We start from the raw sequence: 23,507 nt of genomic DNA on the forward strand, positions 1-23,507 counted from the left end.
ACAGCACACAGGTTCAAAAGGCGGAAAGTGGCTGTCGCGCTTGTGGTATATATTAGTTTCGGATCTCCATTGAGCCACTTATCTTAAAGATCCTGCGCCGGTGTCGCCAAGGGTTGGATTAAAATATTACGCTGAGCAAGAATTAACCCACCAAAACATAAGCCGCCGTGGTGGATCAGTGGTTATGGTGCTCGGCTGCTTACCCGACAGACGCGGGTTCGATCCCGGTCATGGCGGTCGCATTTCTATGGAGGCGAAATGCTTAAGGCCCCTGTACTGTGCGATGTTAGTGCACGTTAAAGAACCGCAGGTGGTCGAAATTTCCGGAGCCCTCCACAACGGCATCCCTCATAGCCTGCGTCACTTTGGGACGTTAAATGAAATAAATATCTGCAGCAGCCACAAATTACGACAGGTAAGAATTTCGCGGATGTTGGATAAGCACGTGACGGGTTGTAGTGTCTCGGACAACTCTTTGAAGTCGACAGCAGGAGAACAAAACATTAAGGGGAAAAACTGAACGTTCCGGTACCTGTTCGGAAATCTTCAAAATTTGCCCAGAGCGGTGAGATGTGGACGTTATCGCGAGAACTAGTAAAGAGAATCTGACTGCAGGGCGATGGAATGCGATGTGTAATAAACGTGATTTTGCTTTCAAAAACGCGACGCTTATGTAAGAGAATGAAGAATGATTGAATAATTCCGGGTGCTCTGTTTTGAGTTCATTCAACAATTTTCACAGGGTGACCGTGATGCGGCTTTCAAACGAGTGGTATTTATAATGATTTTGATGTGAGGAAGCATTTCAATGCCAATAATTTTACATTTCCAGGAGGCGCGGCGGTGACGTGTTGTGAAACTTTCAAGCGTTTTATTAGCTAGAATAATGTTATAAGCATGTGTAGCCCGCGGTAGGGACTCTGACATTTCCTCGATATCATAAAAAAACTCCAATTCGTCGCTTTTTATGCCTGTGGTTATAGCGCAAAACAACCTGAGTGAAAAAGGGGCCTCTAGTTCAGCTTAATTTTCTACCAGATATGCTGAACACCCGGCAAGCAACGTTTCCTCGCATTCTATGCGAGCAAAGCCATACTGGTGCGAAAGCGCAGGCTGTAAAAGAAGCCATAACGGGTGATTTTGCGGGACGGTGCGTACGAAGCGATCATAGGCAAACAATGAAATGCTAAATATTAGTTTTTATGAGCGCCAGGATATGTGCTATCGCAAGACATAAACCTCACGCCGAGGGCAAAGCAAATAAGATTTTTTGAGGCAGATAAAGGCTCATTCATAGCACATAGTTTATACTGCCGCTGCTCCATCAAAATCCTAAATATGGTTAAACGCCTCCGGAAAAGCATACTGCAGGCTTATACGCATAGGAAGTTTGCGTTTTTAGACGCTAGGAGCTGCTCTGTTTTCCTTCACCAAAAGAAAGCGAGGAGAGCAACTAGAAGTAAACTGCAAGTGCTTGTTGGAAACACGAACAAAAATTATAACAAAAACAGGAAGCGCAGAGAGCGCACAGAGAGCAATACGTCCTGCAAGAGCAACATTCGCCGGCTCCGAAGCGTCCTAAGAGAGGAGGCAATTAACTGATCCCCTCTTTGAATTTCGTATTGCGTTCTTGCCCTTTGAGTTTTGCCCCTCATAAGATCTCACTCAGTATTCTGCATCGCGTTGAAAATAGATTACATGTGAAATGGTCATCGCTGAATTTCATGCATGTAGACAGCTCTTCTGAAAGAGACCGCCGTATGGTGAGAACAGGAATAATATCCGGTTCGAACAGCGTTATGTGCAGAAATGACCGAGAACATTTATTTTCTTCTCAACCACAAGCTCTCCTTTCCTGATGGCCTTGACTCAGCGAAGACACCGCATCGGAATTGATACGGAGCCTTTTCTATTGCCTTGTCCCATACTTGCCCCGCCCGAGTGATTTTTCTTCGGTGCGTCGCAAAATATTCGATACCTGACAAAGCCATCAGTACGCTGAATAAAGTTCACCATATTTAAAATTAAAATATTACCTTGGCGGAAGGAACAGCTTATAAGAGTGACTATGGAGTACATTTTAAGAGCAAAACCTCGGTTACTGCTAAACGGCAACTATTATGGCGAAAAGACCGCTTTGCATTGTGTGGGTGCGCATTTAAACGCGATTTCTTTAAGGCTCCATTGAGCCGAAAACACGACGTCGTCGCCGGCGGTGGCATGAGCAAAAAATCCCCAGAGAAGCAAATAGGGCCGTAACTTTGTGAAGTCATCACATCACAAGCTACCCACCGCATTCTGAGCTAATTGCTCAGCATAGCAGGTAGAAGTTAAACATTGGTCGGGAGAGTTCGCTCGGGAATAGCAACCTGGGAGTCACAAGTCCCACCGGGAGCACCTGCCATCGCAGGGCAGTGGCGCAACGCTTGTCCGCTGCAACAGTGGGCCAGGAGTAGTATGAGGACTATGAGCGATCCATGAATGTAGAATAAAGACGGACCAATTCCGCATATATTGTGACGAAGACGACGAAGCTGGCAGTGGCGCGGGACGGAGCGCTCGCGCTAGGCCAGCGGCCATTAAAATCATCTCTTGTTCATGGTTCATCGCGCCTCATTCTCCGGCTGGCCGCCACGTAACATTTGGTGTGAGGTGCAGAGTTCATCCCATCCTGGTCCTCGAGCTCCGGCGCAAGCGTGTGCCGTGTTCGTCGGCCGTGAGTTCTTGGCCTGCGCCGCCCGGCTCTTCCCCAGCCATCCAGACTCGAACCAATCTCGCCGTTGCTCCCCCGCCCCGTCCCCTGCCCAGACCACTCGACACGACGAAGCTGAACCTGACGCGCGGACCCGACCTGAAGACCCCACCGACCCGAGACGCTGCCCACACGTGACGACACCGTTCCCCTGTCCATGCCGTTCGGCGCGTCCTGGGGCCTCGGCCGTCGGCTCCTGGTTACATGCGGCCCGGAAGCTTCGCGGACTAGGAATCATTCAGCCCTCTCATTCATCGTGGCGGCCAGTACCTCAACACTTTCTCCTTTCTGTCCCACCATCTTCTGAACCTCATTACCATTTCGCACGTCTGTTTGTGACCGATCGGGACGATCGCTGAGGTGGCCCCGGGTAGTGTGACGAAGACGATGAAGCTGGCAGTGGCGCGGGACGGAGCGCTCGCGTTAGGCCAGCGGCCATTAACATCATCTCTTGTTCATGGTTCATCCCGCCTCATTCTCCGGCTGGCCGCCACGTAACAATATAGGCATTATCCATAACCACCACCACCAGACCCTTAAGGAGAGCTTAAGTATCCTCTCCAACTTTTAGATGTAATCTCTAAACACAACTAAGTATAAAGGGATGGCTACATATTAGTCGCTGAATGCTCCGATGAAGACTTGGCCGTGTACTGGTACGGATGGGACGCGCGTGTACTGGTATGGCAAAACAGGAACAAGGAAACAACACAGCTACCTGCTAACAAGCACACGTCACTGACTAAACAGATGGTGAATGGCGAACAGAAGAACCACACCTTTTGTCCAAGGCTCTTTTGTTCAGGAGGAAAAAGGTGTTGCCGTAAAGGGACTTTGAAGAAAAATGGTGCCTCCGACATTGCACCATCCTTCCTTAAATCCATGCAGCCAATTACGTGGAAAACCTGCTGGTGACCAAATCACGCAGTCAGAATGATGAAGTTGTGGCGTTCGTGCAGCCACGGGGATTAGCACTTTTCTGCCTCGGTGGTAGTCACTGTAGCGTTACACTTCATTTCCTCGCGGGTCTTGGAGTGTGTTGTAGAGACTTACACCTCCAGCGGACATGACGAGCTAGGCTCGTCTTGAGCCGATTGTCATTTGTGGCTTCTGACGAGTTCAGTTTGTCGTGTGTTTTCAGCCACGCGGTGTCCGGTTTAAGGAAAGTAGCGCTCATCAAAAAGATTTTTTTTTGGTTTCCCGACAGAGAGCAGCACAGGTACTAAGCCACCAGTGTGGTACCATTTCCGAAAAAAAAATGTGTCCATTAAAAGGTGAATTGAGGGCTAACTCGAAAATTGTTTGCCTGAAGGAATGCCAATGTTAACCTTGTAACTACCGCATAGGATCAGCTGAGCACAAAATCATGGGATCAATTCGCAATATCAGCCGCCGTGTTTTCATGTTGGCGAACCAAACTCGTAAATGCTTCCAGTCACAGATATCAGTGCATTGCATGCCGTTGAAATTATTCCTAACTTCTCCAATAAGCCTATGTTTCAGCAAACAATTTCAAGTTGAAATAGCCGCTGCGGTGGCTCAGTGGTTATGGTGCTCGGCTGCTGACCCGAAAGACGCGGGTTCGATCCCGGCCGCGGCGGCTAGAATTTCTTTGGAGGAGAAATTCTGGAGGCCCATGTACTGTGCGATGTCAGTGCACGTTAAAGAACCCCAGGTGGTCGAAATTTCCGGAGCCCTCCACTACGGCGTCTCTCATAGCCTTAGTTGCTTTGGGACGTTAAACCCCATAAACCAAACCAAACCAAGTTGAAATACTTTTTGCCGGAAGGCGAACAGGCACGTAGAGCCGCCCTCTTAATTTAAAAATCAACCTTTGCTTACAGCGTAGGTTGGAACCTGGAGAATAAAGAAAAAACTAGCAATGAGTTTTGGTGTGTTTTTTCTTCGATACATTAGTGTGAGAATCTGAGTTAGAAGAAAATATATTAGGAAAGCTTCACAATAGATCGGGCAAAGGGGTTCGCAAAGAAAGCCAAAGTTGCCAAATTTTAACGCTTGAAACACTGTTCGATTTTGGATAAGCCGATGAGATAGCGCGATATAAAACTTTCCTCAATGTAAAGTATTGTGATAGGACACACGGCCAACATATTCTCATCAATGGAGCCCTGGAAGTAAATTGGGTTACTTTTGGTGATTCCAAGCAAGAAGGAAAGTTTGGACCAAGCCTAGTGCTGGGAGATATGTCAGCGCAGATTGGAAAGTTGAAACGCAATTTTCCCAATAATCCCGGTGACAGGGTACCTGCAAAATCTAGAGGTGCTGTGTGTGGCTCTGCAGACCCTGAATCCAATTACCTCCATTTCACAACAGTACAGGTTTTTAGGCCCACACCAAGCAGAGAATGCATTCAGTCTGCTGTAGCATTCGACGGCGCTTTTGCAGGTTGATCATCGCTGGCACATCAAACAGCTTACTTCAAGGCAATGGCGCAGTGGATGACAAATCTTAATAAGGAAGAGCATCACAAATGTATTATGAAGGCAATAATGACTTTCGGAGCATTTGTGCAAAATTTTGTGTCTGAAAAAAATAAGGAGAAGAATTTTGTTTTCATCAGTTTTTTTAAAGTTTTTCACAAATCCAGCCTTTACAAATACTGTGTCTTCGAAGGTAGCACTTTTGCTGGCATTGTTCCGCGTCGGTGAACGTTTGCCGTGGGGAGTGAGTACCCGTTTTGAATCGTTTTTCAATATCAGCTGTCCGAACTGCTGCGCAGCATGCAAGCTGAACTGAATTAGCCGCAGAGAAAACGCAAAAAGGTTTATATAATTACAAAAAGGGGAGTAAATTTCATTCTTGCCCTGAAAAGGGTTCTCGCTGGGGGCAGTGAGCTGTATAAATGCGCTGACGCGCAAGTCTTCAATTTATATCGTAAACCGCTCACAAAAGTGCAGCCGTGTGTGAACAACCAATGCGCAGGATCTGAATTTCTGGTTCGGTGCACAGGGTTAAACAGCGTCTTCCTGAGATCAGTTTATATTGTTCTAAGCCTGAGTAATTGGATTTGGTACCAAGGCCTTGCGCTCGTGCCCGGAAAGAACAACAAGGAAATCTGAAATTTGTTCGTAAGCCGCTTCTTTACGAAAGAGCTTTAAAGCAACTGGCCTAAGTGTTTCCCTTTAGCTGGTCATAGCATAAATTATTAACTCTAAAATGCAGCGCTGAATATCGAGCAGGTGGTTTCGTTTCTGGATCATTGATAAGACGGCTATTTGCCTTTATGGGGAGTCTGAGCAGCGCAAATTTGCGTGTGTTGATTTTGTACTCATTTCAAAAAATAATTTTTAAGCGAGTTGCATCGTTCCTTGAATATTTAGCCTGGCTATATTGAACAGCGTTAAAAGGTGCTTATTTTTGTATATCACCAGCTAGATTGAAGTACCCCTAGTATATTCATCAGGTTTAAGTGCCTTTTTCCGAAGTTAAGACTTATTGCGACAACTTTCTTTGCGCCATCAACAGTTATTTGCACGTATAGGTATTCGCCGGATTACAGAAATAGGTGCAGCGAGATCTGGGGGTGTGGTCGAAATATCTAATCAATACCAAGAAATCGAAATGGGGGAGGTCCGCAGGGCAGGTTCAGTGGCAGGTGTCAGAGGGGCAGGTTCAGTGCATGTGTCTAGTGTCCGCCTCGCAGACAGGACCGAGGTAGAAAGGGACAGGGGTCACCGAAGGGGCATGGTACTGTGCCACTCACGACCAGGCTTCCATTTCACTGAGGGCGACACCGAGGCGTAACATGCGAAGCAAGACCTCTTCCCAGTGAACGTAGTCAGCATGAAGGTCGGTACCACAAAGTGGAAGAAGTGCTCGCTTGGTGCGCCGCAGGTTTTCTCTTCATAAGACGAAGAAAACTCGTACGCAGAGGTTGGAGCCAATTAAAGGGGGAGTGCAGGTGTTGAGTCATGACTCGCTCCCTCCACCGAGGAATTTATCTGCTGTTCATTTAAACGTATCCATCGTACCCACGCTGTGAGGGTTAGAAATTTGAATCGTTCCAGCTTCAGCAGAAAAACATTCGAATCGGACGTTGGGCTGATCAGTGAGATCTTGCCCATGGGAGCAAGCGAGAATGGGCCTAAGCACTGGTGTCAATGTCAGCTTCGTGCCGCCTTTTTAAGGCGAAAGCCTTTCATGCCTCATACTGTCGTTAGCAGCCGTGTCGGCAGCCGTGTCGGCAGCCGTGTCGGCAGCCGTGTCGGCAGCCGTGTCGGCAGCCGTGTCGGCAGCCGTGTAGGCAGCCGTGTCGGCAGCCGGGTCCACAGCCGGGTCGACAGCCGTGTCGGCAATTTGCCCGCATTTTGACGGCTGTCCCCCGAGATATGCGAGACAGCTACTGCGTAATTTCCTTTCCTCAAATACAATTTTCAGTTTCTTCATTGCGCCCTCTCTTTCTCTTTCACTGCCACTTCCTCCCTTCCTGTACGGTGCGGTTAAGGTGTTCATCTAGATGAAAGAGAACTACTTCGCCATTTCCTTTCCTCAAAAAGCGTTACGTTCAAAGGGCAAGGCATCGCGCCGAACGGGTGGTGGCGTTCCGTGGACTGCCTGGCAGCGCTACAACACGCTGTCGCGTTCCGCTTATAAAGGCGAAGCTTAACCGTAATTAATTTGCAGTTAATGAGTATTCAGTAATTAATCTTGAATTAGCCACTAATTAGTAATTTGTCATTACTACGTCATCAATTATGTGTGACGTCATCCTGTGGTGACGTCCCCAGTGTCAGACAGGCATAGTGGTGCGGAAAACGCTTTCACCTCCACGCACTTTAGAAACAAGTGCCCCCTGAATTTTTTTGTTTTATCTTGTAGTGTGGTAGAAAAGCTCCTGCAAGGTGGTATCTCTTTCGGGTAAGACGAAATGCATAAAGAAAATGGAAAGAAAGCCCTGACACTATTAGAGAACATTGCGTCTGTTTAGAAGCTTTGGCAACAAAACAAGCGAGTAGAGCACACAGCGGCAATGATAGGGTCATTAATGGATGGGCGCTCAGGCGTATGACGAAAGATCGTTGCAATGAAAGGCCAACAAAGAAAACGTGTGGGCAGTTAACCTAAGGGGCCCATATAGGAAAAACACAGGCAGAACTGGGACAGCGTCTTGTCTCGCGACGAGCATAAAACGGGCTGTCAGCGACGATAAGTCCTGAGTAGCAGTAAAACCAACGCTTATATGTCAGTACAGACCCTTTAGTGGAGAAAATTTCTTGTGCGTGAGACCACAAGGTTCGTACAAAGCACAAACCATTCAGCCGCCGTGGTGGCTTTGGGGTTAGCATTCTCAGCTATTTACCCTTAGGACCGGTGCTCAATCCCGGCCACGGCGGCCCTGGTTCGATGTGCAGGAAGTGGAAAATGCGCCTGTTCATTATGCAATGCCAGTAAACCTTAAAAGATCACTGGTGGGTTACATAATTCCAGAGTTTACCAGAGAATTAGTTTACCGAAGAAGAGTTTACCAAAGAGGTAAAACTTCCTCATTCCAGAGTTTCTATGCCCATTGTGCTCTCAACATCTAAAAGGGGCTATCCCACATAGGTCTCTACATTGCTTGGGACCATACCCCAAAATACAAAACAAAAACAATGAACACAAGGGAGCCAGATTTTTCAGAATCAGCTGATATTCTCTGGAATCGGCTGTCAAGTACGCAGTCGATGTCATTGCACCGATTCTTGCTGATCTTTTTAACATGTGCTTGATTGCCGGAGTCTTTTCAGATAAAATACAGATAGCGAACGTTAGTTTCTTGTATAAAAAAGGTAACAGGAACGACTTCGGCAATTACAGGCCTGTGTCCATTCTGCCGATTTTTTCAAACGCGTTCGAGAAAACCTTACATTTGAGGCTATCAGCATTTTTTTATGCTTGTAACTTGCTGACGCCATTCCAATATAAATGCCGCCGCGGTGGCTCAGTGGTTACGGCGCTCGGCTGCTGACCCGAAAGACGCGGGTTCGATCCCGGCCGCGGCGGCTGAATTTCTTTGGAGGAGAAATTCGAGGCCCGTGTACTGTGCGATGTCAGTGCACGTTAAAGAACCCCAGGTGGTCGAAATTTCCGGAGCCCTCCACTACGGCGTCTCTCATAGCCTTAGTCGCTTTGGGACGTTAAACCCCATAAACCAAACCAAACGAAGCCATTCCAATATGACTTTCGTAAAGATAAATTAACAGAACTGGCACTGCTTGAGCAAAAAGAATACATTCTTTCTCAATTTGAGAATAAGGAATTTGTGGGTGGTGTGTTTGTAGATTTCTCGAAGGCCTTTGATCTTGTCAATCACAATATCTTGCTTCAAAAGCTTCAACAATATGGTGTCCATGGACTGCCACTGCAACTATCTCACTCATACCTCTCCCATCGACTACAAGTTGTTCGAATAGACAACGAAACTTCTTAAATTAAGTCTCTAGATTGCGGAGTGCCACACGGGAGCATTTTAGGGCCGTTGCGCTTCAATATATATATCTTAACGATGTTGTTAATATATCCCCGACTCCAAAATATGTAATATATGCCGACGATATAAGCCTCTTCTTTTCAGGGTCCGATTTGCAAGAAATAATTTATTTATGCAATATTACATTGAAATCATTACATGACTGGGTGACTGTTAACGCCATACGGGTTAATGAAAAGAAAACAAAAGCAGTAATCTTCCGAGCGAAAAATAAGTATGTCCCCCCAAACCTAAATATTCTGCTCAATAACCATACAATTGAAATTATCGAACAGTTAAATGTCTTGCGGTGGCATTTTCATTCAATATGTCGTGGGATGGTCATGTAAATCATGTATCACAAAAGCTAGCTCAGTTTACTGGAATTGTAGGACGCATGCGATCCCTACTACCTGTACAGGTGAGACTGTTATTATACAACGCACACTTTTGCTCTCATCTTAACTACTGCCATTTGGTCTGGGGAACGGCCCCACGTTCTACCCTACAGACGATTCACCTGCTGAAAAAGAAATACACACGTCATATATACAATGCCCCTTATGCGGCTCCCAGTGCGAACCTTTTACGTGCTTCAGAAATAATTAAAGTCTTCAACCTTTATAAATATCGGCTAAGCTTAGGAGTTAAAAGAGAAACAAGAAACAATATCGACACCTTTCATAGGATCGCCAAAATGCAAGCAAGAGACAGCGCTTATAAAACAAGGCATAAAGAGACCTGGCTTGTGCCCACTCCTCGCCTAAATTTGTTAAAAGAAGGGTCTGTTATCTGCTTCCATCTTTACTAAGTGAGCATGAACTGAATGACTTTGATTTATTTTCGTGCACCTATAAGGAGCTTGGTGCTCTGTACGAACACATTGTAACATAACTAATATTTTTAGCATTGCTACCTACTTGTGAACTTCATGAGTGCTATAACATATCCATGAATACATACAATTTTTTGTTTTATTTCATTTGTGATACTTGAATGTTTTCCTGGTCAGCGTGTATGTCTGCGTTTATTTCCTTTTTTTTTCGTGTTTTGCTCTGTTTTCAACATTACTGAAATATGATTGTTCTCGCTTGAAGTTAGCAATGATGACTGACATTATTGTATTATATGCTGTACTGTACATGAGTTATCTTTCTTCCTGCATGTGTGTGTGTGTGCTGGTAACGGATGCTGCCGCTGTGCCAAACTGGGTGCTGCGGGCCAGTCAAGCTGTCAATTGGCAGCTTTTTCTGCAGCTCCCCTCCGTCTGGAAATTTCTAGGTGGCAAAATAAACTGATTTGATTTGATTTGATAAGTGAAATAGGCCGCCTGAAGGAGGCGCGGAGATTGGAAACTAAGGTGCCTGGGAAAGGAGGGCCAGCGGATTTCGCAAGTCCGCGCACGATTTCATTGATCCGGTGGAAGTAGGAAAGAAACGAGAAGCGCAAATGAAATCCAGTCTGCAGTCCATGAGAAACTAATATTTTTTTTAAGTAGCATAAAAGTCGTTTAGAAGACGGGGTAGCTTTTCGAGCTCCGCAGTTTTAGAAGAACGCATATTTCAGCCTATAGAGTGCAGCTGAGTTGTATTAGTGTGTTACCGGAGTGCAATTTTAGCTATGACATGTTGTCATATGAAATAATTATGCTTCTACAATAAATGTACGTGCGGCTACTCCGTCTCACAAATAAATCCTTTGCTCGGATTCACTTTAAAATGGATTGGTACATAGTGCGAACGAACATAGTAAAGTTTGGCGAGCTCGCCTTCACTGGCAAACTTCTTCAGAACATCTGAACTGTCAATAAAAATATCAGTCGGTTGAAGCGACACCCCTTGGCCAGAAAGACGGCTAAGCGCGCTAACTAGCGCGTGTGACACAGCGGCGGGGGTTGCACGAGCTCATTTCGCAGTGCCCGACAGGGGGCGCTAGCGTGCAGAGAGCAAGTGACAGGGGCGCCGATGAGTGACTGGCACTCGTAGGCGTGGCTAGGGCTCCTTCTGGTTGCTCTATTTCGGTTTCGGCAGTGTAAGGCCCTATAAACGTTTGTTGTGCTTCAGTGGCGATACTGGCGTTTGATAAAGTAAAAGAATATTGATATGGCTATTACGGTGGGCTACTAGACTCTCAATGAATAAGAGCCTGACAAATATTTTAAAAAGCTCAATGTTCAGTATTAGTTATAAGCCCGCTAATTAGTATGTCTTACCTGTACTCTGATGGACTCCCCCACTGAAAATGGTACTCTCAAGAAAGCCGTGTTCTAACATAAAAATCCTAATCTAAAGATTGGTAACAGTCTCGCGTGAAACACACTGTAAATTGTGGTCGAACCGAATCATTCCGTTCCCTGTTACGAAACTTGCAAAGTAGAAAATGTGCGTTGACATCCAGCGCTCAAGAACACCAAAATGCCAAAATGCAGCGCACGAATGTCGCAAAGTTTTTCTACAAGAATTTTTAAATCTATCCATATTAGGAAAAATTACGACAAGGAGCAGCGCCTCCGAACTCGCGAAACCAGCGAAATTGAATTCCCTGGCATGGCAAGAACAAAGAGCCTCCACACCGTGACAGGGCGCAGAGGACGAGGTGGTTTTGAGAAAATTGCAATTCCTGCCTTTCTAGAGTTTTTATACTCGCCGGAGCGAGGTTTTGGACCTCGCCCGTTTGATTTACGACCGCCACTTTTTTCTTTCTTAAGCGGTGGCAGCCTACTGCCCAGCCCTGGAATTGAAAGACGTCCCACGGTTTCCCAGAAACAGAAGTGTCGCAATATTTACCGCGGAATATCACACAGCTGAATTGCTTCCCGTGTTTCACTGCTGCGTTTTGATATATTTCCCCTCGAGAAATGGCCGGACCCGAATTGTGCGAGGTCCGCTGCCGCAAAACAAATCTCTCTCCTGCGGCAGCGGCGACTGCGAATGATTTTGTACTCTCTACATGAGGGAAGGGGCAAGAAATCATAAAAGGAGCTGTAATGTTTGTTCCTTCTGAACGAGTTATTAGTGGCGAGACAATCTGAACCACTGAAGTTGAAAAGAAATGCCGTATAAGTGAAAAGCAGGTCAATGTCATAAAGCCTTGCGAATTGCTTGCAGGGAATGGTTAGTGCCATGTGACACGCCGGTGTGCTGTTTCCTATAAACTTGACACTTTATGACTAGAGGAAGAGAAGTAATTTCTTTATTTCAGCTGGAGTTGAATAAGTCCACTGATCAAGTGGAGATCCTGATCTGAATTAGCTGGCCAATGGTATATTTTTATTTTTTGCCAGGCTATGCTGCATAGGGCGTGTGAGATGTCAGGCAAGCGCTCTGGAAGCCCGTAGGTAGGATGAACTTTTTGAAAGTCAATGGCACATGGAAGGTATTTGCGGTTGGGATTATGTGGAGCTTTTTACATTGTTTGAGCGTGGAGGGGGATAGGGGCGGTAAAGCGGATGGCTGCCTACTTGTGCAAGGCATTTATTGACTGTGTTTCACTGAGAAGAAAAATAATAGTCGCAACCACTACAAAAATAGCTCAACGTGCTTTTCCTATATATAGTTTCTCAGTGTTGGAGCACAGCATTTTCTGAGTGCAAGTTTTTTGTTTCCAGGTAGGTATATAGTCATTTATATTTTACCGATAGCGAGAGCGAATGTTATTAGTGGTTTACTCTTACGGCGTACCATCCCTACGCTTTCGACAATAAAAACAAAACTGATGATTCTTATTGCGCTGCCGACCAAAAAATTACCTTCCAGCATGATTATGTGCATAAAGCACGCACAAAAGTATTCTTAAGGGTTCGTTTTGCATCTTTTGCAAAGCGTGTTTTCTTTTTTCTTGCTCTCTCAGATTTTAGTATTGTTTTCGGAAGCGTATGGAGGGCACAGGTGGACAAGTACGGAGTACCCGATCTTTTTTGCACGCTGTTTCCAACTGCATGCTCAAAACATCCATTCCTTTTCCTCGGAACGAGGCTTTGCATCAAAGAAATTGCACGATCCTCCTTGAAGTCAGCCGAAATTTTTGCGAGACATAGAAACGCCTGTTCCCTTAGCCTTAAAACCTTTTCCGTCAAACCGAGGCCACTTACCTCACTTGTCCACAATTAGTTATTCCTACCGCTTCTTTTATGGCACCCGGACATCCACAGCGTGCATAATACAGAGATCCTACGTGCTTCGGTCTCTTTTAATATTTAAGAGCGCAGCTTCCAGGCGCCCATTCGTGAATTTCGCGTCGTAGTCGTAGGCGGGGACGGTGTAACATACCACCTGACAACCATGCCAACTAGTGGCGTAGCGAAACCTCACTTTCCACGGACAACCGGCAGTTAGATGCCACAGGAAGATCGCGGAGGGTGGCTAGCAGCGTAACAAGCCTCCTGCTAACAATGGAAGGCGGCATGTGAAGAGTTGTCCTCTAGTTTCTCATTACCTATTATCGTGATTGTCCGTCGTTTTTTTTTTTTTTTAAGTATTGTTCCAGAGAAGGGCTTGAGGAATCATAAATTCGCTTGTTCGCCTTACCTACTTCCGTCGTGCTCTCACCCTTTCCATAATCCCGCTGACGCTTGATCCATGCTAGTTTTTCTTCCGTTCTGTTTCTTGTTTTTCTTTCGTTTTCTCTTTCTTCAATCAGTCCTTGTATACGTAGGTGTCTGGATTTGCTCGTTATACGGGGTTCCCTTAGTTTTTTGCCGCTCAGCGCCCATTTACTTCTTTTTTGGCCATATCTTTATTTTTTGGCCATATCTTTATTGAAGTGGGTGCGATGTAAATTTAGACTAAAACAGAAAAAAGAACAGGAGCAAAACATAAATATGCGGTGCACAATACGAGGGCAGCGTCTCACATTAAAGTACACCATATAGAACACTGTATTGCGCGCCACCAAATGGCTGACTAATGCCCTTTCCTGTGCCCATGCAGTCAACATGCCATCAGCCGCGTTCAACCAGCCTTTTTTTTCTCGCTCCACACTATGATAATGATTATATCACTTGAAAAACATGTTTCATTGTTCTACACCAGCTTTAAATCACAGGTCCCTCTACCCGTGCTGGAATCTCGAGTACTTCAAAAGCACATTTTCTTCCCTATCTCACTGGAGGCGACTAACTGCAACTTCAGTGATGATTGTTCGCAGTTTTTCTTCAATTACCAGCCATAGAAAAGTCCCAAAACAAACTTCGAAATATTGATTTCGTAATTTAACTACAGTGCTCCTTATAATATATAGCGCAGCCACGCTGCGAAACATAACATTTCGCTTTCTTCCGAAAGCTTTTACATCTCTTCAACTGAGACTTTCTCAATACTTAGCAAGTGTATTGCGTTGACATTTCCATGGCGATGACATGACCGGTTGTTCTCTTCTACGCCCCTAGGCGATTTGCACATAAATTACGTCAGCGCAATACTTTTGCCACCCGTCGGCGCCATCGTAGGCACGCGCACTTTCGCTCGTGTAATGAGCTGTCTGCTTCAGACGGCACTGCTGCATCTACACACTAGTCTGTTTTTTTTTCTTTCGAAAATGTTGAATTAATCACAGTGTTTTTGGCTTCAAATATTAGACATTTCCAGCCGCCCCATGTTTCTTGCAAACTAATATCAGCACCACAGGTTATTATATTTAGTGCCGTACTTTGCTTTTCTTAACTATCCGTACAGCTAATGAAGAATAAATAAAGGTGAACAATAGTTACGTCTTGAATAGTTACAGCAGTCAGCGTCATGACGCGGTTTCTCATAATTTCAGAACAGTTTTAATTATAAGCATATTTATTATCTCCTTTGCTTAACCTTAGCTCCTGTCTCTGCTGCGTTTTTTTCTGCCTGAGCCTTACATTGACCAGATTGGCTTCGTAGTCCCCGCTCCAGCTTTAAAGTCTCCCTACTGTGGCCCGGATGCTCTGTAGTACGTTCGTACATTTGCTCCCGCACCGTTGAAGTGCTCTTTTGCTTACGAGTATTAATTTCGCTAAAAAGCACATGCCAATTTGAAGAAAAGTTTTATTTTATGCATGTTTACATGACGTCAAGCATGTCGGTTGTAGTCTTGTCTACGATCATGGGAAACGGAAACGAATTATGCAGATCAGCCCAGAATACATTTCAACAAATCACACTTCGCTTAAGGAAGTGTCACTTTGGGATTCAAGCATTTCTCTGCCTTCATATATGTAGCGAAAGTTCCCTGGGCCATTTGTTAGGGGGTTTATACATTGCTATGTCAGAAAATTGCTATGCTATGTCCCCACATCTGGACCTATACAGTGGTTGCGGTGTCAACAATGCACTTCTCGTAACTCATTTTTCTCACAAGAAGACATTATTAGGATAACTGAGCGCTTTCCTGTGTTTTAAAGTGCTGATCGGTCCAGGACAAAGAAACAAAAATACGTGCTGTCTGGTGCAATATCTGCGTTTACCTGGAATGAAGAAACATTGAATTTAAAAAAAAAAGTATACTTTCGACGGCATGTCGGACTTGAGAATCTTGTACGCGACTTGTTGCACTTGTACGCGACTTGTTGAAATGTAAGCTAAGCAATTCGCTGCACATGATGCTCCCTGCAGTATCTGAAGGTGACAATAAACGCATTATGCACAGAAGTGGTAACTTGACGGCTAGATGAAATCACAAAAAAGGTGATGGGCTTAATTTTTTAGCATTACCTGAAAGTTCTCGCAAAACATATGCGCTCTGCGACCGCAGTATGGAGCCCAAGTGGTCAACTTTCATGGCATGCTTTCCGGTTTTGTTGTGCGTGACCAGCGTTCTAGATCTCTTCAAGGTAAGTGGAATCGTCCCCATCATCTCTCTGAAAACTATTACTACAAAATTTGCCACAAGAGTCTAACTACGCGATTCGAAGAACACAGATTGTGTTCTTTTCATGCAGACTGTGCCTTAGTGCAGCTTATACACGAAATAGAAATTATTATAAATGTAGTTTTCACTACCTTAACAAAATTTTATTTAAAAAAAAATGGTGCAAACAAAAGTCCATGTGAAAATGAACACGACAGGCAAGTATAATCGCAGGCACAACCAGTTCTATGTATTGCAACGTTTCAATCAGCTTCGTATGTAAACAGAGACAGGTCAGTGAACTATTCATGGTAATACTTGATTTTATAATTAATTTTAATCGTAACGTAAACTTCGCGCTCGAAAAAAACACATGTCTTGTCAGAAGAGTTCTAGATTTTCTAAACAAACAGTTTCCTAAGGGGCGTATTAAGAGTTGAAAATACAACAGTAGTCGAGAAGTTGCGAAGGAAATTTAAAAAAAAGAGTGCATTTCGTTCTCGCCCAACGGCGAAGAGGACGAGAGAACTGTTGCAAATATGGTTATAAAAAAAACTTGAAGCACACTAAACATTTTGGTGCCAAACACGCTGGATATTGAAGGTATTGACCTGAGCCCGTTTCTGCGTGGAAGCTTCTCACGAAAGGTCATCTGTATCACTCCATTCATCACAGGAGACAAAGAGAAGAAAGGAAGAAAGAGGGAGGGTGCTCCTGGTTGGGGCAAACTTGAGCTCATTTCACGGCAAATTTAGCTGTCGAAACTTGTAGAAGATAGAAAAAAAATCATCCGTGTTTTCTGTTTATTCGATGTAGCGAAGTTACCGCTTTTCGGTATGGACATGTGTACCATGGAACAGATGAAGCATCGTTCACCCGTGAACCTGCACGGGTCGGCGCACTAACATGCATGCTTGTTTACGAGTCACTGACGCCCGTTCTGCACCGAGGCATTTAACGACAGGTGCGATGCTGATTCCTAAAGAAATGTGCACATTACTAACAAATTTTGGAAGCAGCATGCCGTAAATGCAGGCAATCACGTAGATTTTTTTTTCTTGCTTCTTGGCTGACGACAACCTTTCTTTTGCGCTCGTTCGCGTATTTCTCGGATAAAACATATGGCGGAAACGGTATCAAAATGCAATGCGTGTCCGCAAATCATTACAAACCAAGTATTACTGTGCAACATAGTGTTACTTGCTTGCAGTTCTTTGGTCATTGCTCGGTGCGTATCATCATTAATTTCAGCAAAAATCTTGGCTTCTGAAACGCATATATGTGGCCAAGAAGCGATTTAAAAAATTTCAATTACTAATACGCATCGCAGCTAGCAACTTTAATCTGTGTTGTGTTTTATACACTTGTTCAGAAGAAAAAAGATACGCGACAAATAATTCTCAAGGGGATGGCGGGAAATGGGCACTGCGTATCTGTCTTGGATATTTTAATGCCAGAAGCATGGATTTAATCGTAACATGACAAGTTTTCTGGAAGGCTTCCTGCAGACCTATTAGAAAGTATGCTGTAGCAGAAAAGCTTTCTCCGTCTCCGATTACGGCTGCTACGGCTGCTCTTGCTATGCTTCTCTCCTATTTCGACGCTTTTGCACGCCAAAAGAGTGATGCTTGGGAGAGCAATAGGCCGGCTGTTGACGACGATAATTCACGTGAGGATGGTTATTATTAGGGCGCTCGAGGGGCGCCGCTACGGTCGATTGCTTTAAAGGGACAACGGGAAAATAGCAAACTTAAATACGTAAATGGAGTTGTAGGAAACACTGCCAAAGTTTTTCCTGTGCGGAAAGAGTGCCGCGTTTCTCCGACAATCGTAAATGAAAATCCCGAAACCATTCCACATTGATAATGGCCCAGCATGAAACCAGACTTCGTATAGGTAAAAATTTTGCGCTGGTGGAAACGTAAAAGCGAATCAACTTCAGCAGCATTCACCGCGCCTAGTCACCACACCACCATCAGCGGAAACTTTATTCCTCGGCACCTACCATGACCTTCAGAGATCTGAAGTGCTTCTCCTGTGCTCTGGCCATCACTAGTTGTCTGTATTGCCCTCGTTGGCTAAAAAACATATCGTGTGAAGCTACATCCTTCCCTTACAAAAATTTTTAGTAACATTCTTTAGAAAGTCTTTCGACAATTGTTAATAGAACCTATCAACATTGAATACAAAGTCTTTTAAACGCCTTTGTACATTGTAGTAACAACCTATCAACCGTCTTCCGACAATTGGCCACCGATATCCAAAAGACTCAAGTACATAGAAAGTCTTTATACTTCCTATCATCCCCTTATCGAGTTTGTATACACTTCCTACTGACCCCTTACCGACAATGTCTACCAACACCCTATTAACGGTCTTCCGACAATTGGCCACCGTTATCCAAAAGACTCAAGTACATAGAAAGTCTTTACACTTCTTATCAACCACATACCGACAATGTCTACCAACACCCTATTAACAGTCTTCCGACAATTGGCCACCGTTATCCAAAAGACTCAAGTACATAGAAAGTCTTTACACTTCTTATCAACCACATACCGACAATGTCTACCAACACCCTATCAACGGTCTTCCGACAATTGGCCACCGTTATTCAAAAGACTCAAGTACGAAGAAAGTATAATTCCTACATCAATTTTTGGAAAAGTGTATGTTAACTACACAGTACAACACTTTTACCAACATAGTTTTATCATTTCAAAATCATTTTGTGAACGCTATCCTGGAGTGCTTAAAGAATAATACAAGCAAAATGTAAATTATTACATTTATTGTGCACAAGTGTACATACGCGCTACAACACATGCATGATGCAACAAAATATTTTATGGAGAACAATAGAGGAACAGAATATTGCCTTCCGCGCACTTCCCCTCAGTTCCCTCTTAGTAACAATGACTGACACACAGCAATTGAAAAACATAACAGGTTTTAATTCACGATGTTTCGGCTGGAGGACCAGCCTTTTTCGAGCATAGTATAGCATTCGAAACAATTTAAAAGCTGTGTGCTTCAAATGCTGTAGTACACTTGAAAACGACTGGCCCTCCAACCAAAATGTCATCAATTAAATCCCGTTAGGTTTTTCTTCCATATATACGAGGTGTTTCAGGGAAGACTAAGTAATTTTCAAAAAACAGGTATTTTGAGATGAATGTATGGCTTTTTCAGCATAGTATTACCAGTGTTGGCAGGCACCAGAAAACTTGTGAAGAGTCTTATGTAGTAAGCTGGTTAGCTAATTTTTATTAATGAACCTTTTCACTATCAGAAACTTCGTTAAAACATTAAGTTGGGCTAGTTGGTAACGGCTTGAAGGAATCATACTCTTAGCGGTAAGAACACACACAACAACAAGACACACACACACAGGACACCCGCTAGACTTCAACTATCTTTACTGGACACTTGTACGAAATAAATATGTATCAGTGAGCACACGCAGGTGCCTCGTCATCGGCATCAGGTCTAACTACGCCCTCCCCTCTCCTACATGGCATACGGTTGCGCCGATAAACAATCCCTTTTTCTGCCAATGCCAGGGAGGGAGTGCTTACACACGTCACCCGCCTCTTGAATACGAAAGGCCTGGGAGCCGAGAAAAAAGAGAAATTATCGAAGTCTTTCGTATTCATGAGGCGGGTGACATGTGTAAGCTCTCCCTCCCTGGCGTTGGCAGAAAAAGAGATTTTTTATCGGCGCAACCGTACGCCTTGGAGGAGAGGGCGTAGTTAGACCTGTTGCGGATGACGAGGCACCTGCGTGTGCTCAGTGATACATATTTATGTTGTGCAAGTGTCCAGTAAAGATAGTTGAAGCCTAGCGGGTGTCCTGTGTGTGTATGTCTTGGTGTTGTGTTTCTTACTGCTAAGAATATGATTCCTTCACTATCAGAGTTAGGCGTTTAGTTGCCATTAGAGATTTGTAGCAGTTACAGGCACTGGAGGGGTTTCTTTCCCTGTGTGCTTTCAAAAGCGCATGTATTTTCGCACGATGCAGCCAAATTTTGTCGAGCCACAGCGGCGAAAGTAATCATGTTTTGTACATTCCAGAAACTGATATGGCTACTACGAACAACTAGCTAAAAGTCTCTAACTGCAACCAGTTGCAAACCTGTGTTAGTTAAAAAGTTAATTATCAGAAATTAGTTAACCAGCTTACTAAATACACCTCACCGGCTTTCTAGTGTCTGCTAACACTGGTAATATTATGCAGCAAAAGCCATATTTTTGAAAACTACTTAGTCTTCCCTGAAACACCTGGTGCATATAAATACTGCTCACTTTCCTGTACAACACAGAAACGAAATAATTTCTTCTGTAACATGAAAGTTCCATGAGCCACATAACAAACCCGTGTAAAAAAACTGCATGCATACACACACATCTCTCCAAAACAGCTAAAAAATCCCACACAGTGAAACAATGCTTACACTGTCTTAAGACCAACATTAAAGGCTGCAAACGCTAGCGAATTAAAGGTCAAACAGATGCCAAACATATGCTAAGTGTCCCCATGGATGTAGATATTAAGCTATGAGCTGATTTTAATAAAAATGCATCAGCACAGAAATGCTTAAGCGACTTTGTTGGTGCACTATCCTGACACCTGTCCTCAATATCAGGCAGCCTGCTTGTTGTTCATCATCATCATCAGCCTGACTACGCCCACTGCAGGGCAAAGGCCTCTCCCATGCCTCTCCAATTAACCCTGTCGTTACTTGTCTGCATCACCAGCGGAAGAGGTAGCGTCCTAGTGATGAGACGTGTGCACGAACAGGTAGCCTCCTCCATGGCAGAATGCAGCAAGAGAACTGCGCAAGAAAACATTCAAAGTACACAGTTATAGTAACTTCTAATAGAATCAAACACGGAGAAGCAACAATCAGTTAAATGTGCACTAAAATGCAGCACTCCGAGTGAGTTTGATAAGGCTGCTGAGTAATAGCATAAGCAGCAGTCACAAGACTAGAACTAAATGTAATGCGTCCTTGAACAAGAAAAAGCTATAACATGCTGTTGTGTTCAATTCTGCCCCCACATTCGAAGACTGAATGATATTCACAGGAACTGACATTAACGTGTTACACCTAATTAGGCTACCACAAAGAGATATTTAGCCATTCCAGTCATATGAAGATAACATGCAGGCCATCAAATATGAAAATTATTTTGTGTTTCTGATTTGTCTGCACAAAAATTCAGGCAGCTTTTGTTTTCAAAAGTGATGGCACAAAGACATTGCAATATAATGCACATGTTGCTGTAGATAATTTATCATTTGGAGCTATACCAGGTGTTAGGGGAAAATGTATGAACAAAGAGTACAAAGGTGAGCAAGTTCGTCAGGGCAAGAGTGGCACACTCTAAAGCAAATGAATCAAAATATTAAAGCACACACTGCGTCAGATACAATACTTGTAAGTAAAGCTGCATAGAACTACAAGCGATAAAAGCCTCAGCAACGTGCCCCTAAGGGAGCAGCTGGACTGGTAGTTTTTTATTTGTCGCGCAGCACATCCCTCCAGTGCTGAGGCCTGCTCATTTCTGTTTAAGTTAAGAATACAAGGGAAACAAGCAAACAAGTGTTCCAAAGAAGATTAAAATGTGCACTTAGGTTGTTCTTTAGGAAATTACCTGTCACTAATTGCAGCAATAGATACCTCGATAAAGTAAATTAAGTTATTTACACAGCTTATTACAAACCTTGATGGCACGGGAGAAAGGCAACATCAAATGCATCGGTTCAAGTAAAGCCAGGGGTCTTGTTAAGGTCACAGCAATATTTGTTGACTTAGGCTCAGCTAGTGTAATGCAATCAGTAACTGAACGTCGGCATGAATAAAAATAACAATGCACCAATACTCAATTCCAAATGCATTTCAACTGTACAGTGCAGTCAGTTGTGACAAAGGGAGTGTGAAAGAAAACCTCAGCAATGCTCATGACATCGAATAAGCACCTTTCTTCTGTACAGCTAAAATATAAGCTTTACATGGTTTCATGTAATGCAAGGATAACCTGGTAAGGTATCAATTATTGATGCTAGCAACAAATATGCTTCTAGAGCAGAGTGCTCCACTTGAACGCCAATATTCAATTATGCATTGCCCGTTAGGCCATGCCTATCACATCACTGGTTCACTTCAAACATGCCATACCTTGTAAGAGGTAGGTACTGCTGAAGTAAACCTATAAAATTTATTTGCTGCTTTTAGACTGCTGTATAAAGGTCATGAAGCAGATAATTGTTTTAATTTGGTCTATACTGTGGTCAAGATTTCCAAGCACGAGAGGCATGAGGGAAAAAACTATAAAAAGCATTTCACACTATAACACATTGCACTTGACTAGGGGAGTGCTTTCATGATGCCCGCAATATCTTTTCCCTTTCTCTTGGTCCTCTTTTAAAAGAAAAAAAAAACGAAAGAGAGAGGGAGCCTGGACCAGAAGATTTTTGGCAGGCTAAAAAAGACAAGGAAAATATACCCACTTGTCTACCTATCCTTTTACAAGTGGCACATGCTTGATATCCAGTGTCAATGGCTGATAGGCTGAACCAGCAGGTCTTGATGTCATTTGCCTCTGGTTGAGGTAGCATTGGCTTGATGACAGATGAAAGCTGGTGCAAAAGTAGCGTGATGATACCGGTGGAGCAGCTGTACAGGGCTTGACTGCGGGTGCATTTGAAGAAAGGCTGCATTAGAGCCATGCTTTCATAAACATCCTCACAGAAGCCACATCCCATTACAACCTCTAGCTGTTCAGTCCAATGTGTTCATGAGTGGAGGCTAATGATTAATTACCTATGCCTCCAATAGTTAGCAAAAAAATGGTTTACAAAGCTTGTCATACTTTTCTTAAAGCTATTATTCGCGAATCACGTTATACTTTTATCGCTTCAGACTGAAAATGGGGGAATGACATAAATGTAGTGAACGTAAAAAATAAAATGACAACAAACCTTCCATTGTGCGATTACCTCAGCTGCACTGCAATGGAATGGTTCTGCTATTTTTAATCGTCGTTTCGTTGACCAGAACTATCAAGAAACACAGCACTTGATGTGACTGCGACGTAGAACGGGCAATGCTCCTTATCCAGTAAACACTCAGGCAGCAGAATCAAAAGACGCACGCCGCTACAAGCACTTTTCGTTCTTATGGTCTCCTTTTCACGCGCTGCTCCTGTTCAGTCGGAATAACGAATCAAGCAGCACCCCATAGTTCTCGGCGTGCAACCAAATTCTATCACATAACTCCTGCGCCGAGGAGCTGACGCAAAGAGCGTGAGGCGGCGGGTTAAAAGTTGCATAGTTGGCAAGCGAGCGTGTCAGAACACCTCTCTGCAAACGATGGCGTGGTGCCCGCATTTTGCACCTCACTGCGAGCAAGACGTGAAGACCAACCCAAATGCATTCGCAGCCCTCAATCATACCCCCGACACATCG

General features: G+C 44.1%; 1 protein-coding gene across 1 annotated transcript in view; it reads left to right on the plus strand.

The window, feature by feature from the left end:
* LOC149346536 (uncharacterized) overlaps positions 1-23,507 on the plus strand; it is a 138,910-nt gene that overhangs the window by 14,285 nt on the left and 101,118 nt on the right. The gene's annotated exons all lie outside the window — the stretch shown is intronic.

This window comes from Amblyomma mixtum, chromosome 4 (assembly GCF_055824585.1).
Source record: "Amblyomma mixtum isolate Tamu chromosome 4, ASM5582458v1, whole genome shotgun sequence".
NCBI classification, from domain to species: Eukaryota; Metazoa; Arthropoda; class Arachnida; order Ixodida; family Ixodidae; genus Amblyomma; species Amblyomma mixtum.